Source organism: Struthio camelus, chromosome 2, assembly GCF_040807025.1.
Source record: "Struthio camelus isolate bStrCam1 chromosome 2, bStrCam1.hap1, whole genome shotgun sequence".
Classification (NCBI taxonomy): Eukaryota; Metazoa; Chordata; class Aves; order Struthioniformes; family Struthionidae; genus Struthio; species Struthio camelus.
In genome coordinates this window covers 144,937,644-144,955,588 of record NC_090943.1, presented here as the reverse complement: position 1 = coordinate 144,955,588, position 17,945 = coordinate 144,937,644, and the positions used below count along the sequence as shown (strand labels likewise).

General features: G+C 37.5%; 1 protein-coding gene across 22 annotated transcripts in view; it reads left to right on the top strand.

The window, feature by feature from the left end:
* The window catches only part of RIMS2 (regulating synaptic membrane exocytosis 2), a 482,918-nt gene that overhangs the window by 208,047 nt on the left and 256,926 nt on the right, over nucleotides 1-17,945 (top strand). The window lies entirely within an intron of this gene.

The following is a 17,945-nucleotide window of genomic DNA, read 5'->3' as shown; positions in this document are numbered from 1 at the left end:
GATAGGAGTTGGGCTTTTTTTGATTTCTGTTTCATGTATTGAAATCCACATTTAATGACAAATTGCACAAAGATTTACGTGGAGAAGAACATAACTGTTACTAGAAGTATCTGGATATGTTAAAGGGAAAACCATGTCTATTGAAAAATATGTTAATTAAATCCGCAAAGTATCTAGAGCTGGACTGTCATACAAAGTCATAGTTTCATGACCATTAATACCAGATTTGCGTACCCCTTGGTCTCCCATCAGTACAAATTTGATCTGGATCAAGCATGGCCACATGACTGCATTGCTGTTCATTTAGGTAAAGCACACGATACAGAGCTTAAACCAGCTTCAAGGTGGCTGCTTGAGGTTAAAGAACATCTGATCTGGCAAAAAAACTGTCTGTATAAAGTTAAGCATTCAAACTTTAAAACGTATTTGAAATAACTGAGGTGGTTTCTATCAGTGGAGACTTCTTTTTGCCATGGGGCTCTGGTGCATTTTGGTTTTAGCACTTATTAGGATTCATGATGTTGGAGTTATTCCATTGTCAGAAGAAAAGCTGAGATTAATTGGAATAGTTCCCAACCTATCCAAAGGTAACAGTTCCTACATATGACTGAAACATGAAAACATTGGGGACCATCAATTTAAACTGTTAGATGAGCTGAATCAAGTTAATATTGGATCACTTACCTTCATGTATCTTGTTGATCTAAAGTATAGTAGTTGTAACTTGTTTTCTATTATTATTGTTATGCCACTGCCTCTTTTCCTCACACTTGTGAATGTTTTGTGTTCCTTAATAGCAATGTTCAAGGTATGAACAGGTAGGAAAAGGAAGTGTCTTTTATAAAGTTTCAGTGTTTATCTGCTATTGCGGTTTGAGACTAGAAAATTTGCTACAATTTGTTATCAGCATTGTTTCTGAAGCAAGTAATTCATCTGAGTTAAGTGAAATTACTCTGGGTTTTCATATGTCGATAGCAGCAACTAGGGTAGAATAGAAGGAAATTTGGTCCAAAGGCGAGGTAGACAGTTAGATGCACTAATACAAAATTCCTGTGATGAAATCCAAACCGCTTTAATCTTCCTGATCAACAGCAAAATTCCTTTCAGCTTCCAGGGATTCATGATTCACTCTTAGTAGCAGCGTGGTAGAAAACAGACCCAATTATTATCTGGGAGAGTAGTAACAAAGTGTTTATCTAGTGAAATTTACAATAGGAAACGTACTATACAACTTAATATACAAATAACATTATTTGTACACATAGTATAAAAAGCATATGCAAAAGATAATGTACAGAAATAATAGGGTCTGTGTGACCATAATCTGGTGTAAATGACAGTTTTTACACAGATAATTTTATATTTCAACTGTGAAAGAAAACACATTTCTATTGGTAATAATAATATGTATCATATTAGTAATGATAGTATGTCATGCCTATGGTGACTTCCGAGGTAGTGAATGGAGCTACCTTGAGCATTTATCTGATAAATGAATGAAAAATGCTTGCAAGATTTCACAGGAAAAAACTCCCTACTTTATGTGTTGCTGATTGTGAATGAATTATGTAAGAAGTGTTCATGTTGTATAGACGATAGCTTAGTCAGCGTGGCGCAGCCAGTGGCCTGTAGCTGGAACTCGTCTGGAGAACAGCCTGGGCTTTTCGTAGAGGAGAAAGATTTTTGTAAAGGAGAAAGCTCAACTGCCAGAGTGGGGGAAGCGGTCTGATTGCTTCTGACTTTTCTCCGACTCTTAAAACCCTGAAGCGGCAGCTCCAGGCAAGTGTTTCTTTGAGTGGATTTGGGGGCTTTGGCTTCTGCTAGGTGTGGGGGAGGAGATCGGAGAACTGCTAGTAGAAGAGGAGGAGGGGTTCCCACCATCTGGAGCCAGCCTTCACAACTGCTGTGGCTAGACCCAGGAAGTCCTACATCATTGTTTTTATTTTCATGAATGCCTCTTACTGTGTGAAACAGCCTGCGCTCAGAGTTCATATAAGCAAGTGATTTCTTCATGGACACCACCAACAGAAATCCAACACATAAAACCCCATCTCCCATGTATTGCAATACGTTATTTCCTTAATTGATAAAATGGCCATTAATTATTTAAAACACGTTCTATAAAAAATGGGCTTCCCCTCCCCACAGATTACTGGCTTTCTGCCTTACAAGTGCTCCTCAGACCTGAGGAGTTATCAGCTGTTCTTTTAGGCCACGTACAAAGTTTGTTTAGCCTAAAATGTAATGCTAAATATAAAAAATTCAGCCTCAGAGCCACAAAGGGTGGCAATGTTAGAGTGAGATTTTTGGATGCAGCAATAGTTTGTTCTCCAAAAGAAGAGAATAATTTGTTCTCCATCTCCTTCTGTATGGGTTTTCCATATCTTTTCACAGAATCTGCAAATAAATATTAGTAACTGCTCAGCTGTGAGGAGCATTCTGGGCCAGAGCTGCAGGAACAGCTGTTCACTAAATTACGTCTAAGACTTTCCGAGCCCTTTATACTTTTTTTGAGAAACTACTGTAAAAATTGTGAATTATCTCAAAACATAGCCATAAACTCTTAAAAGAGCTGCAAGTTTACCTCTTCAAGCTTATCCACAATAGGAAAAGGTCGACATTACCTTTTTAAACATACATATACATGTAAGAAGTGAAGATAGCCTTTTCATTCTACAAGTCCAATGGAAACAGGCACCAGCTGCTGGATTAAGAGCTCTGGGAAGAGCATCTGTTATTACTGAATGCCTGTGACTTTAAATATTTGGGGCTGAGCTCATTTCAGTAGCTGTCTGTCTTAAGGTAATTTTTCCTTAACTTCTGAAAATATAACTTGACTGTCTTCAGGGAGGGGACCAGGCAAAATCATTTTTCTGCATGTTTCTTGTAATGACCAGAGAAACTGTTGCCTTGAAATGCTCCTGGCTCTTTTAGATCTGGGATGAGGGAAACTGTGAGCTAGAAATGGGAGCAGAGAAAGCTGGTAAATACCTAAACATCACTCAGGCACCCAGTTGACAGCTGAATGAAACACAGGAATGATGAAGAAGTACTGTAGATACTGGTATTGTAGATACTCTCCATTGAAGATGGAGATTCAACTGTAGAAGGAAAAGAGCTAGATTCTTAAGATCCAGTGTAGGTTTTGTAATGCAACTATGTTTGGATCAGGAAATACGAGTCATAAACTAGCCTGAGAATTTTTATATTGGAGTGGGAATCCAGAGGCTGCAGGAGGCTGGACTGACCTGGAGAGTAAGTTTAAGAACTACAAAATAAAATGGGATTGCGTAGCTGCAAACCAGTGGGTTGAGATGGTTACTGAGACTGGAGTGAACCAGAAGAGGGGAGAACAAAACCTGCAGGTCAAGTAGACTGAACCCGTGAGCTGTATTCTGGGAAGAAGAGAAAAAGTGAAGGAGACAGACCTGTAGGTTGCAGTATACTGAGCTTGGCTGAGAAGCAGCAGATTGGAAACATAAGGAGAAGATTTGGGAAAAGCTGTGAGCGGTTGAGAAAAGGATGTTTAGAGAGAAGTATAGGAGAGCTGAGCGGGGCATATGAGCTTTGGCGTAGGGAGCTGGGATTTACTGAGGAAGGAGTGCAGGTCTAGCAGCAACAGCCTGAGGAGCAGAGAGGGAGTTGGCCTAGGTGTGAAGCGTGGGACTAAGATGAGGAGCCACTAGTGTGACAGAAACTGCAAAAGCTGTATCTCCTTTTCAGCATTGTCACTAACCCTGGGGAATGGTGTAGCAGATGGTCCGCTTTATCTGCAGGATAGCGTTCCCCATCAGTGTGGTTGTGTTTAAAAATATTTTTTACAGATAAAAAAAGGTGACCATATATTTTGGACTAAAATGCTAGGTGTATTTCCTAAAAGAACAAAATTGATTAAGATGTTAGGCAAAAACAATTCTTGAAATGCCAGTCGTTTTATGAAATTGTAACTTTTAGGAGACAATAAAAAGGATCCTCAATCAGTAAATGTAAAAAATCATAATGATCAATTTGTAAACATTCTATATTGTTAAATTCACCTATTCTTTCTCAAAGCTATTCCTGTTTACTTTGTTCGGTTTCAAAGCTGTGAGAAACATGATTTGTAAGATAAGAATTGTCATGTTGCTCATTGCAATACAGTGAAAATTGAACGACACTGTCTACAAAATTTCGAATGAATTTATGGTTTTTGTCGTGTGCACACTAGTCCAAGCTGTCTCCATTGCTTGTCCAATATAAATCTCTTCTATTATGATGAAATAATAAAGTATTTTTTAAATTTGTGTTTGTAGATAGGTGTTTGTCAGTTCTGTCTTAAGAAATATAGGTCCTAGGACCAGTTTGAATGGGCCTCCAAAATTTGTCAGCTAGCATGTAGCAGAGTGAGGAAGAGTGCTGCACACTTGTTCTGTGTATGTGCAGATTTCCCAGATATTGTTAGAAAACCATACAGTACCACTGCCTATGTATTCCTAGTGGCAATACTGTCCCACTTGCAGTGCAGTCCAAGGAGGCTTGCCGCAGTCAGGCCCAGGCAATGCAGTGCTCCCTGCGGCTGTCGCACCCGTGCTCAGAGTGTAGGTAATGCAGAGGCGAAGTGTACCTGGGGTGAGCACATTTGGGGATACTGGATGATTACTCTAAATATAAAGTAGGACAATGTGGATTTTTTGACAGTGGTGAGCAGTTTAGGTAAATACGTGCACACCAGGCTGCCACCCCCTTCCAGCGTGCCCTGCGAGAGGTATCTCTCTGCACAGATGGTGACTGACATCTTAGGTGGGTGGAATCTGTGCTGGAGAGGGCAAATGTGCTTTGTCAGAGGTTCAGTTCTTAAGTTCACTGTTTACTTTTACTGTTCTTTTATTAAAACATGATAGCTAGATGGATGCCCGTTTTTATCACAGAAATTCAAATAGATAACATGCAAATAGATAGGCTCCCATGGTCTTATACACTTCAAAGTACCAGTATTGTTGACTGAAAGCTCTAGAGCACAGGTTATCTGAGTAGAGATATGTGTATGCAGGACAAAGGGCTAATATTCTGTTCTTTGGCACTAAGGGTATTGAAAACTCGGATATATAACCTTTTCTTGGTCGTGTTATGCTTATTTACAAAAATATAAATTACTGCAATTTTTCACTGCAGAAGTTGCAAACGTTGTCCCTTACGGAACAAGTTGCCGGACCTAGTTTTTTATGGCAAAATTAAAATCAATCCAATACTCTTCAGTTTTTAATATAGAATAAAGTCTATTTTGAAACAATTTGCTATTGTCACAGGTTAAAAATTAATTGTAGCACATGATGTGAGAAGAGAAGAAAGCCCATTTTTACGTCTGAGTGCTACTACTGCAGGAGTAGTATATGTCTTACATGAACAGACTTGCCAAGCAAGTGATATACCATCACAGTCCCCTCGCTTTTAAATTCTAAGAGACAAGGGACCTGATTTCAATCCTACTTGTGCCAGTTTCATAGATCTTCAGCAGCTCTGACTTCAAAGTTAACTGTGCTAAAAAATTAGATCAGAATGAGGTCATTGTTTCTTAGATCTGTTTCATTCATGTTAGAGCATTCCTGAAAGTCTAATTTCAGTGTAACAAATAAGAATCGTACTAGAAGCCAACATTTCAAGACTGAGCACAGCACTGTCTTGAACATCAATGTCTTTGAAATTCTACACTGTTTCAGTATGGAGATATTTTAGAGATGAAAATATTAAATTCTGAACGGTCATTAGAAGAATAATTGATTATTCAAAACACCAGAAAGTCTGTCGTGAGTTTTTATTAAAAGCCAAGTCTTAAACTCTCACTAAATTTATTGTTATTATCATTTTCCTTATATTGCAGGTGAGAGGATGTTTTCCATTTGTAAAAAAATCCTCCTTTGTCAAATAGGCTTCCGACATTTTATGTAAAGAAAATGTGTTTTTAATATATAAAGCGTTTGACTGGAAATTCACAATTTTAGGATTTTTTTTTTCTCCTATAAATCTAAGTCTCTGTCTTGACTTTAAAGTGATTAATTTCAGCAATTAGGAGGTAAGAAATGCTAGAGTTTTCTCCTTGGATGTGTTTGAGCAATAGGAAATTGCGGCTTTTAAAGTACTTCTTACAGCACCAAATGAGAAGTACCTTACTACTGTAAAATTTTAGTATTAGTTGTCATAGGATTTTCTAAAAAAACAAATACATTCTCATAGATGCATGTGATAGCAGAACTAGCATCTTTAAATTTATGGAGATTTCTAATAATAAAGAAATGCTTTTTTATTGTATTTTTGCCAAACCTTCTTCTACTTAGATACTTGTATGTTCTTCAGAAGATAAAGGGAAGTGATGTGGTCTCCTCTGGTATTTAGAGGAACCAACTACATAACATTTTAAATTTGCAGGCACTTAAACCTGGCGTAAGCCAACAATGTCCCTCACAGAAACAGCCCTTCCTTTCCCCGTTTTTGACAGCATATTTGCACCCTTACGTCACTCCTTCCACTCTGCTGGCAGAAGCACTTAAGCGGGTTCACACTACACTAAGCTGGGAAACTGTTGGGGGTAACACTCTCTAGTCAGGCAAAAAGAACAAATACCTACATTGATATTTGAAACTTTTTGATGACATGACAATGTCTTATTAAGTATTACAGTGCATGCTAAAAAGATGGCAAAGTGTACCTCGCTATACTTTTATCAGAATATGAGAATGGATAGGGATTTATTGAAGTATAGAAGAGGAAATATTTTCACATAATAGTCAGAGGAGACTATTTTCTCACGAGTAATTGAACATGAGTAATTTTATAGTGCTTTGATGCCAACAAAAATCTAATACTCATTTTTATTGACTTAAAACCGTGACTAAATTGCAACTTGAATCTTCTACATGCAAATGTACACAAACTATTAAAACTGCAATTCTTCAGTGATGTTTGTTTCTACTCTGGAGCTTGGCTGGAACTACAGCTAAAACCGAAGTGGTAGGCAGGCACCACAGTAATTCTTTTCTTGATGCGATGTGATAGAAGAACAACGAGCTATGGCTGAAGTATTTTAGTGGGTTAGTAGTAGTTATTTATGGTTCTGGATGAGATTAATATGTATGTTAGTAGAGCATAGGTTTTAGATATTTTTCTCTTACGGGGAAATTTTTATTATGATAACTAATATTATCTATTATTATCTATTATTATCTATTATTATTATTAGTTATTATGATAAAAATTTTCAGCTTAACACCGTATTTTTAACACATTAACCAGAAGATGTATTTTTCCCTGGAAATCCTCAGAAATCTTTTATTCTGGGCATAAAGGTGATTTTTCTTTTTAAATTAAAACAGAAAGCCAATGAGCTGTGTGAAATACCATTTTAAAAATTATTATAAAAAGCATTATGGCTTTCTCTGAGGCACTTTTTCCTCTTTCCAATTTAAATAAAAATTAAAATAGACTTGTGCTATATAGTTTAAAAATAATTTCCTATTATCCTTTCACATCTTGACAGCTGGGAAGTGTGCTGCATAAACTCAGGAAATATTCAGTGGCCTTTTGTAGCTGTAAATGGCAATGGAAGAAGTCACTGTCCAAACATGCCTGGTAAGGAGTTGATCCTGAGAAATGTAAGGCTTCGTGTGGAGGTGGTTCTTATTTTACCCAGACTGGCCCACTTTTTTCTATTCAAAATCTGTGTCTAACAAATTCAAAAGCTTAGGACTTGTGCTCCGAGTCTTGCATTACGCATCAGGACTAATAATTAATAAAGATTTGGCAGAGATGAGCCAAATAAAGACATACTGGATTCAATATAAAAACCTTTAGTTTCCTATAATGCCATGATAGAATAAAAAGCCATCATAGAATGTACCTGAGTTTCTGAACATTTAACTAAATGCTGTAGTGCTTGTAGTGAATTCAAGGAGGACTCCCAGCAAACAGAAGTAAAAAGAGTAATAACCATGACACGAGATATCTCCAGAACACACGCACAGGTATTTTTCATAACAAAATTTTGTTCATACTTTATGAAATCATTATTCTTCTAGTAAAGGACTCAAACCTGTCTCTCATAGATGTAATGACTGGATTAGACTCAATGCCCTTTTGAACTGTTAGTGCTTTCCCATGACATGTTTAAGCTGATTTTGCAGGTAATTTTGCTGCTTCCACAATTAAATATCAGAAACATAAAAGGCCATTGTCAAATTATTATCCTTAATTAATTTTTAAAAGTAATTGTTTGAGAACATTCTTTAAATCGTATGGCGTGATGTTTTTTGCCGTTTCTTTAAAAAAGTAAGCAAGTTTCCTCTTCCTTTGATATTTTTATTGTGATCCTGGGCAATGTGCTCTAGGTGACCCTGCTTGAGCAGGGAGGTTGGACTAGATGATCTCCAGAGGTCCCTTCCAACCTAAATGATTCTGTGATTCTGTGATTTTTTGGTCCATTTCATTAAGGATAGGGTAATGAGAGGGGAAGAAGAAGAGAAACAAAAGTGGAGGAGAATAAGTAGAGTGGGCTGTATTTATGTCACCCACCTGCAAATTGGATTCCTAGCATGCTCTGTCCCTTAGCCCCGCTGCCCCAAGCTTCTCCAAGTGTGGCATTTAAGAGCTGGGTTTAGTCACAGAAGATGCTTGGGATTAAATGTAATACTGTCAAAGGAGAGAGCTGAATGCGCAAATACCTGCTTGCCGGAGGTGACGCTCCTCCTTGCCATCTTTTCCTAATTCTCTTCCCCCTCCAAGCATCTAATCCATTGTAGTTTATAGTCTAGGTGCCAGAAATATTTGGAAGGCGTAATCTAGATAAACTGGCACCAGTTTCTCTTTCCTTTAATGGGTCTGGCTGTAACGGTGAGCTACAGCTGGTCAGCGGCTGCTTGTCACCACAAGTGGGTCCTGCAGTGGAGGCCAGAGCCTGGGCGTGAGGGTGGGCTGGGTGGCTTGGGGCAGGAGGCGTCATGGCCACGGTCCTGCCAAAACCTGTCCTCACTGCTCAGTCAAAGCCCTTAGTAAGTGGCCAAGTTTTTTGAAAAGACAGAACAATGCTTTCCCCAATAAATTACTGGCTTTTCTGCCAATAAAAAGGGACATTCTGAATGATTAAGGTTTTTGAAAATCAGGCCACCTAGTTAGGAATCTGGTTATTAGGAGCCTGATTTCACCCAATTTGTGTAAATCCTAGCTGACTTTTTCCAGCAGTAGTACTTTCTTGAAAATATATTGAGAAAACAAAAAAAATTATTTTCAACTTTTTGATGCATTGCATTGATTTCTATTTTCAACCAATGGACTTACCTACTTAGAGGGACTTGCTTGGTTTCTTGACTTGAAAGTTTTCTGATGTTTGTGGGGACTGTACATTTCCAAGGATCAGTAGTGTGTTTCCTCCTTGATGGTCCACTGTTTTGATAGTAAAATTCTACTTTTAGAACAAAGATAGAAAAACCTTGATGTAATGATAATGACTTTTTCAGTAATTGAAAAAATATTAAATAAAACTGTCTGGAGAAAATGGAGACATTGCAGTTAATCAAATCATCAAAATGGTTCTGTCATAAAATTGCACTGAGAAATATATTTTGACATGGAATATAAAATGCCTACATCTCTCTTGAGAATTAAGTTTTATATATGATTTGCTTACCACCTTTGTTCCACCTTTCCTTTTTGTCATGGAAAGGTTAAAGACTAGCTCAGAGAAAAAGACTTGATGTTTAGCACTGCACTGCTTTTTTGGGGGCTATAAATTGTCACTTTCTCAGTTATAAAGTTCCTTACATGGCTTTGAAATATGAAAGCATTTGAAAATTTTAATTTATAATTTATTTCTGAAAACATTTCCTATGTAATGTATAAGCTTCTAGTGTAACATATTTACATTTTAGAACGTCCAGATGTGTTGAGGGTGGAGCAGATCTGCAGACTATGTTTAGGCATTGTTACATGTTAAATGAAATTGTTACAGGATAAAAGAGAGGGAGAGGAGGCGAGAGAGAGAGAGATAACATTAATATTCCACTGAGTTTCTCATGGCAACATCTCCTTTGCTTATGTAGCAGCCTGCTCTGCCTTTGTGTAACCCATCCACATCTTGACATTAAACAGTGGTTCTTTTTCCCTTTACAGAATTTATAATTTTTCTCTTATATTACTTTCTTTCCTGCCCTTCTTTTTGAAGCCTCGTAGTTTAGGCAAAAATTTGAGTGATCCTGCTGCAGCACTTACAGGCATTCAGATTTGAAGAGACTTTTTAAACAATTTCAGCGGATATTTAACAATAACTGGGTAAATTGTACTTGGTTCTGCTGGGAGCCACTCATTTTTGTATGCATGTTTGATTTCCCCATTTCATCTGTTTGATTAAGTAATTTGTTGTAAACGAAATTGTTAATAGCCCTTATGCGTATGGAGATGTAGATGGTGAGAGGACACGTTGTAATGCAGGTTCTGTTTTATGTTTCATCTGTCTCAATAGAAAACTGAATTTACTAACCTGTATTGATGCAGCAGTTGTTATCTATGTTAAGATACTCGTTTGAGATATGTAAAGATAGATGAGATGAATGAATCTGACTTTTGTCACACGTGGAAGTTTAGGCCAGATTGAAGATGCTAATTCTTAAGGAAATGCACTCAGATCAGTGGTATTCTGCAGAAATATTCTTAAGAAATAGCTCCCTTATTTTCATTTGATGGCCTTCTGAACACTTGGATTATGATTATCTTAGCCATAGTTATATAATCTATTTACTTGGAAAATGGGAAATACTACATTAGTTACATAAGCTAAATAAATAAGTTACATTAGCTAACTAAAAATCAGATAAAAGTTTTCATCGTGAAACTCCATGACTTTTTTCTCTTATGCATATATCTAGGCCATTTTTATATGCATCTATAATAGCAAGGAAAGGCTTGGTTTATGACAGACTATGCATGATATCTAGATACTACATGATATGTTATCTAGAAAGAGTGACTGTAGTATATTTCAGGAGATTTTATAATTTTTAAGAATTTTAATGTTTCTTCTATATTTAAGATTGGCTTTAATTCTTTTTTTTTTAAGCTTAGTTCTGAAAATTAGGCCATACTGGGAGCTTCTAGAAGCTGAGTTCCTTTGAAAATCTGATTGTTCAGCTTTGATTATGCAAGTCCAGTATACTTAAAAAAAAAAAAAAAGAGAGAATTACAAAAAAGAACATGATTTCTTTTAAAAACCAGTACATGGATGAGTTGAAGGAATTGATTTTTTTCTTGAAAGGTTTTGATTGATGAATTACACCAGAATTAGGTTTGACCTTTGGACTAATAACCCAAGAAGAATTTAAATGGCAACTATCTTCTTTTCGCTGTAGAAAACATATGTATGAGGCTGAAAGTTCCTTGTTTACAGACATTTGTAATCAGTTGCCTCAGATCAATCACTATGATCCCTTACAAAAGCCAAGGCTAGTCAGTAGTTGAAACCCTGGTGGATGTAATCCAGTATAATTAAGGCTAACTGCAGTATGTTTTCTGCTATTTGTTTTGTGTCTTCAGTACTACAAGAAGAGAGAAATGCAATAACACATTTTTTGTAAAAGTATAAGTTATCTGGGAAAATAACGCCAATAGTGGCTGAACAAATTTAAAGTCTTTATTAAAAGTTGAGAAGACATCAAAGTGTCAGTGTCCCTCTCTAAAAAAAGAGCAGAAAGAGAGCACAAGGTTTAAAATCGGAGTGTGGTTCAACAAGGTGAGCTGTGATGACCCATCACCTTATTGCCACCTAAAAGGAAAGTCCCATTCCTCATCTTCTCCTGTGCTTGCTGGCCTGAACTAAATCCAATATTTGCCAGCTTTAGTGAGTTCAGGTCACTGCTTTGGCAGAAAACTAAATGATCACAGAAAATGAATAGTTCTCTTCGAACTTAATGAGCTAAAGAATTACCGTGGTATTTCACACTATGACCAAAACTGTCACAAAAGAACATTGTCACACTGCTGGGAGCAGCAAGGGAAAGAAGGAGACAATCACTTTCAGTGACAGTGAACTGTTAGATAGCTCAGCCATCTAATGAAACACGTTTGCGCTAAGCAGTAAATAACAGTATGACTTTCAAGCAACACTGGCAACATTATAGGCAAAAGTGCAGATTTTAAAGGATGATGCATGTGAAAGCCTGAGAGGTGGCAGAGTAGACCAGAGACTCTTGGAATTAGCATTTTCCTGAAATTGAAACTACATATCTTATCTAAGGATAGGGCTGCACTGCAGTCAGAGGTGTGACTGCAGCTCATCTTGATAGATGAGAGCCAGCTTTCAGTGAGCAAGCTGAAGTACTGATAACACCGGAGCTGCAGAGAATGCTGACTCCTGGGAAGCTGGGTAAGTATTCATGTGATGAGTCTGTACTGAGCTGCTCTGCCTTCGTCCTCATTACTACACAGGCTGACTATCGCTCTTCAGATATCCTGTGAGATAAGCAGCTTTCCAGTTCTGGGCTGCAGAAGACAACTTCTAAACAGTGAGCTTGAGCAAGTCAGAATCCATTATGGCACCTTTCTAAGATGAGAAACAGCGTCTATGAAAGTTGCAATACTTTGTGTTACTGTTGTAGATTGAGTTCACAAAGATATATGGTTATGCCAAGCTTTGCACCAGCAAACACATGCTCAACACTGTTGTCTTTTTCCTTAAAGAGTTTTCTCTAAGAAAGGAAAAATGCAGTAAAAACAGGTACACAAGAAGGCATCTTGACGTGACTCGTATTCAGCACTCTCTGAGCCTGACTTATTGTTGCTATCTTCCTTTTTTATCTGTACAAAGTGACTGAGAAGTGGGTGTAAAACATTACCATTCTGATTCGCTAACATTAACACCTTCCTTTATTCACTTCACAGTAGACTAGATGACTAGACAAGATGCATTGCTGTGGAATTTAAGAGCTGTATTTTTCACAAGCACTTAAGTTTCAGTACTCCTATGAAATTCAATGAGAGCGAAGAGTGCTTAGTCAACAGCTGCATTCTTTTTAAATATCTGGAAAGAGACTTGTAGCATGCAATGCCCTACCTCTTTGTGCCTTTTACATTTGTGCACCCTGTGAAGGTAATAACCTTCGATTGCTCTGCACAGATCACTGAGCATTTTACAGAGCTGTGGTGAAGCTGAAAGTTGGCTGTTTCTGTTTCTTCACAATGGTAAAAATGTACTGTAAGAAGTACTATGAAAGTACCATGTAGTTATAGAACTTAATTACTAATTATAGACAGCAGCTGCACATCACCTGGACTCGTAGCACTGGCTTTTAGTAAGATTTCCTCACCCTTCCTACTTTGAGACAGTTTTATCTGTAGTTTCTAGCTCACTGAAACTTGGCACTCTGAGCTGCAGTTTTCCATGCTGGGTTTATGCTGCAGGCTGGTATTTTTTAAAATAACATTTCAGGAAAAGTAATTCAATTCATTTTGAAGGAGGAGGCCAGGGGACAATGTATTGTTTTGTCCATGTGAAAAATCCTTAAGACAGTAATTCGAAGTAGTGCATCACCCTCATTCTGGGGCAGTGCGTTTTATGTCACTATGAAAACTGACCCACACTTGGCAACACTATAAATCTTTGAAAAAATAGCAGTTTGTATAGGCTTAGGAGAGAATTGTTAGCAGTTAATTGCTAATATCTATGCTGCTCCTGAAGTTGTTGAAGGTTCTCATAGCTCCTATGTATTACCACAGTATATAGGGACCTTTATGAAGTAATTATTTCCTGTTTTTCTCCCAGAGACTCACAGGCACAACAGGATTTTCACTAGAACTGATCTGGACCAAGGTAGCTATGGGCACAAGAGTACAAAAGAAGGAGCGTGTATTTTGTGTTCTTGACACGTGTTCCATATCCTGCTGACTCCAGGCAGGGAAAAAGCATGCTTTACAAGCAAAGCGTACTAAAGCAAATTTAAGGAGGAAAAACAGTGAACTAGGACAAAAAGCCTGTGACAGGGACTGGAGATGGAGAGAGAAAACTGTCCCTGGGAGTTGACAAGTTAGCCAGAAGGCTGTGGGAGTGAGAGGAGACTGGTGACTCTGGCAAGGACAAACTGGGACTGGGGCTGCTGAGAGAGGTGAAGAAGGAGGCTCATTCTAGCTGGGGGAAATTTGGCGCTGGGGTAGAGCCTGGGATCAGTAATACAAACTGTGCCATTTCCAGTTTTTAAGTACTTCTTTTTACAACCCTACCAGTGTTGCTCTGCTGTATGTTGTTTTGATTTGAACACTAACACCAAAAAGGTTAGCTATCTAGAGAGTATATAGCTGAATCGAGGTGATAGCAGTGTTGTGTTAAGATTAGCACATGGTGATATGCTGCAAGTGCATAAATCCGTGATTTATGTAATTCTCTCTTTTCTCAAATTGGCTCAGTTCTTCTCAGATACTTTAGTTTTTAACCTAGTGCAAACCTTTAATATAGCACCTTTCCCTTCCTCCTAGCTGTTCTGTTCTTGAGAAGAACAGAATTCTCTTGCTTACCCAGCTCCGTTTCATTCTGTAAATGGCAATGTTGCTATGCAGATCTAAACCAAGCAGCTGGTCCAGCATTTCTGCACTAAGCATACCCTTGCAAGGCCCTGTTTCCTTAGCATTCTTTCACAGTATTTTCTCCCTGACTCCAGCCACCGCTGTAAGTTTTTTTCATATCAGGAATTACTATAATATTCAGAAATGCCTCTTGCTTTCCACCAAGTTTGAGGAAGGAGGAGTTATGCAGAGCAAAACTAAGATTCATTCACCCATGGTGTTTCAAGATAAATTAAACCCTTTTCCCTTTATCTGCACAGGTGGTGGTAGATCTTTTCTGACAAGTTGAAATATGTTCCTAACAAGATGTTTTTAACAGCTAGGCCAAATAATTAAAGAGAGTTGAGTGAGGGCTTTATATTAAATACTCAGTACAGAAAAATAGTGTAATACCCTTTCAAAGAGCATCTTTTTCAAACAAAGCTATGTGTTAATAATTTGTTCTGTATGGAACAGATGATCACAGACTCATGCTTAAGCTGAACTCTTCCTTGTATTGGCTGGGGAGAATTATAATGTGTTAAATATTGTTTGGATAATTGACTTAAGCTCATTATCATAATCAATTTTGACTTCGATAGATATTGTTCCTTGAGTAAATTCCTACAGCCAGTATTCAAGCTTCTAATACTAGTGCACTAAACAGCATTAGGGTTAAGAAGTAATTTCTCCCAGCAATGACAAGCCACAGAAACTTTCTCTCCTGTTCAAGGTTGCATGGCCCTTATTAGATTGTAGCAATGGAATCACCGAGCTAACAAAGTAGAACTTCAGATACTGATGTCTGTGAAACAAACTTTGGTATTTTTTAGTATGGTAATACATTTCATCATTCTTCTTTTTCTTGCTGTATACAGTTTTGTGAGTATTTCTTCTTTAGATCCTTCTAGCTGTATGTATTTTCTTTCTTCAAGTTCATTTTGAAAGTTCTTCTGCTGCAAAAATGGAAGTTATTAAAGATTTATCTTTGTAATGAGAACAGCTTGTACAGTTGGCAAATCTTTTCTAATCATATCTGCCAGTACAGTTGGTAAATAATTTTGAGGTGGATTGTCTAACAATAAATGACACAAGGGAATTCAGTTGTGTGACTCAATTGTGGAAGATAAACTAACAAATTTATATTTTTCCCTCCATTCTGGTCCTAGAATCTGTATTCATCTATAGATCTTTCTGCATCATGTTTACTTATTTAATCTGACCTGGAAGTTGCAAATACAACAGCAGCTTCCTAAAGCCCTGCTGCTCTTGGGACACAGAGCCTGCTAGGATCTCGGTGTGACTCAGGGTGGATCTTGGGGTGACTACAGCTGCAGTCTAACAGAGAGTTGTACAGCTGTGATTACATTATATCAATGGAGCTTTTGAGCCAGTGTTTACTGGGAAGATAAACGTCCTCACCATGCAACTTTATGGTTTAGACTTTACTAGATAAGGCTTGCTATGGTCCAGAAATATTTTGGTCCCACGGGTATATGCCAAGTGCCAGGAATGAGACAGGAGGCATTTTCAGTTCTGTGCTACCCTGAGACTTTCTCATACTGGCCAATTTGTCAGATGGTTAGCTAAGCCTGCTTTGCTGGCTTAAGAGTGCACAGTAGGGCTGTTTCAAGGCCGAGGATCTGGCCCACCTATTAGAGGTTTAAATTTAGTATTATGTAGCATAATCCACCAAATGCTTTGGCTGTTATATTCCCTATGAAAATAAAGCAGATGACTGTGCTGAACTAGGCAGCCCCATCAGATCATGTACTTGCAAACTATTTATAATAAAAATATAAGCATAATATAGTGGCTGGGTTTCCATATTACAGGCAGAGGCATACTCAAAAGGGTCCTATTCCTTGACTGCTGCTTTTAGGTATTACTGCAACAGAACTTATAGTTACACTGATATCTGTAGTCTAACTCCGTCAACTGTCAATGCTGTGTTCAGCAGGAAAGCTCTGCTTTACTTTATTATTTCTGCTATTTTTTCTAAATCATTTCTTATGGCTTTGTAGAATTTAAAATGAATAATGACCCTTGCAACATTCAGCACGGCCTGCTGTTCATCATAGTCCATTCAGTATCATGCCATTGCTTTGTTACCGAGCCCAATATTTGTATGACTAGAGCATATCTTGTGTTTGATCAAAGGACATTTCCTGAAAGGCATCTTTTTTTTTTCTTTGTTTGAAGGACAGAGGAGAATCTGCCATGTCTTTTAATAGTTCATTTCAGCAGATAAGAGAAAATGTGCTTGGCTGTGTGTTATGTATTTGGCTGGCTGATTTGCTTTAGATTTTTAATGCAGTCATTTAGATGACTTGATCTAGCAAACCTCTAAATGGATAAATATTATTCAAATAAAAATATTAAACATTAAATACAAATGAATTCAGGAAAGGATCTGCAGAAGAGAAAGTGGTGCTTTTTTCATAAGAAAATATTAAAATCAAATATGTTTTGTAATTGTACGGATGTTGTTAGTGTTTTCCTGCCATTTCAATGAAGATTTGAGAAATCAGAGGATAATGGATATGGATAATCATTAACATTCCAGTGATAAACAGTGTATGTTATATGATGCTAGGATTTAAGTGTTCATCTTGTTAGAAGAATACACTTAGTGAATTTAAGATCAGTGAGGGGAGGTATTGCTAAAATTATGTGAGGAGAAAATATGGATTTTAAAATTAGAGTCAATATTTTCTTCATTAAAGATTCATTAAATACTTCAAAATTAGAAACACACTTAGAATTGTTTAATTTGTAACTGATTGAAGTTCAATATAATATTTCTATTACGTGAGAATCCAAAAGCTTTAATAATTTGATTTATGGGGTCAGATAGCATTTAAAAGAGAAAAGGCAAGAATGACATTTATAATAACTGAAAGCCATGTATCAAAGAAAGAAAATAAAAGGGGTACATTTCATCATCCCTTTGTCAATGAATTCATTTGCGAAAGAATGAAAACAGACATCAGGTTTTTTTTCCTTCGAAGTGCATTTTTTTCAATCCATTACGCTATACGAAAAGGAGAAATATTGTGCTTATGAAGGGCACAAACTATGGGTTTGATTAAGATTAGTTTCTGTTGATGAAATGTGTATAAAATGACTCTTGCCAGAGGAGGACTGATGTGGCCCCTCTTGCCAGCTCTTGCAGGCTGGTCACTCAGCTTTTGGTGGCAGAGGGGATCTTGTTGCAGGCTAATGTCAGGGAGGGCTTGTCCTGAATCAGCATATCTGCCTGAACATGTGACCAGCGGTAGTCTTTTGGGGATGCACCAAGTAATGCCAGCCTGAAAGAGCAGGAGTTGAAATGCTTTGATAACCAAAGGATGAGTTAAGAGTTTAGGTGCACTATGGCTATCCAGTAAATTCAGTGT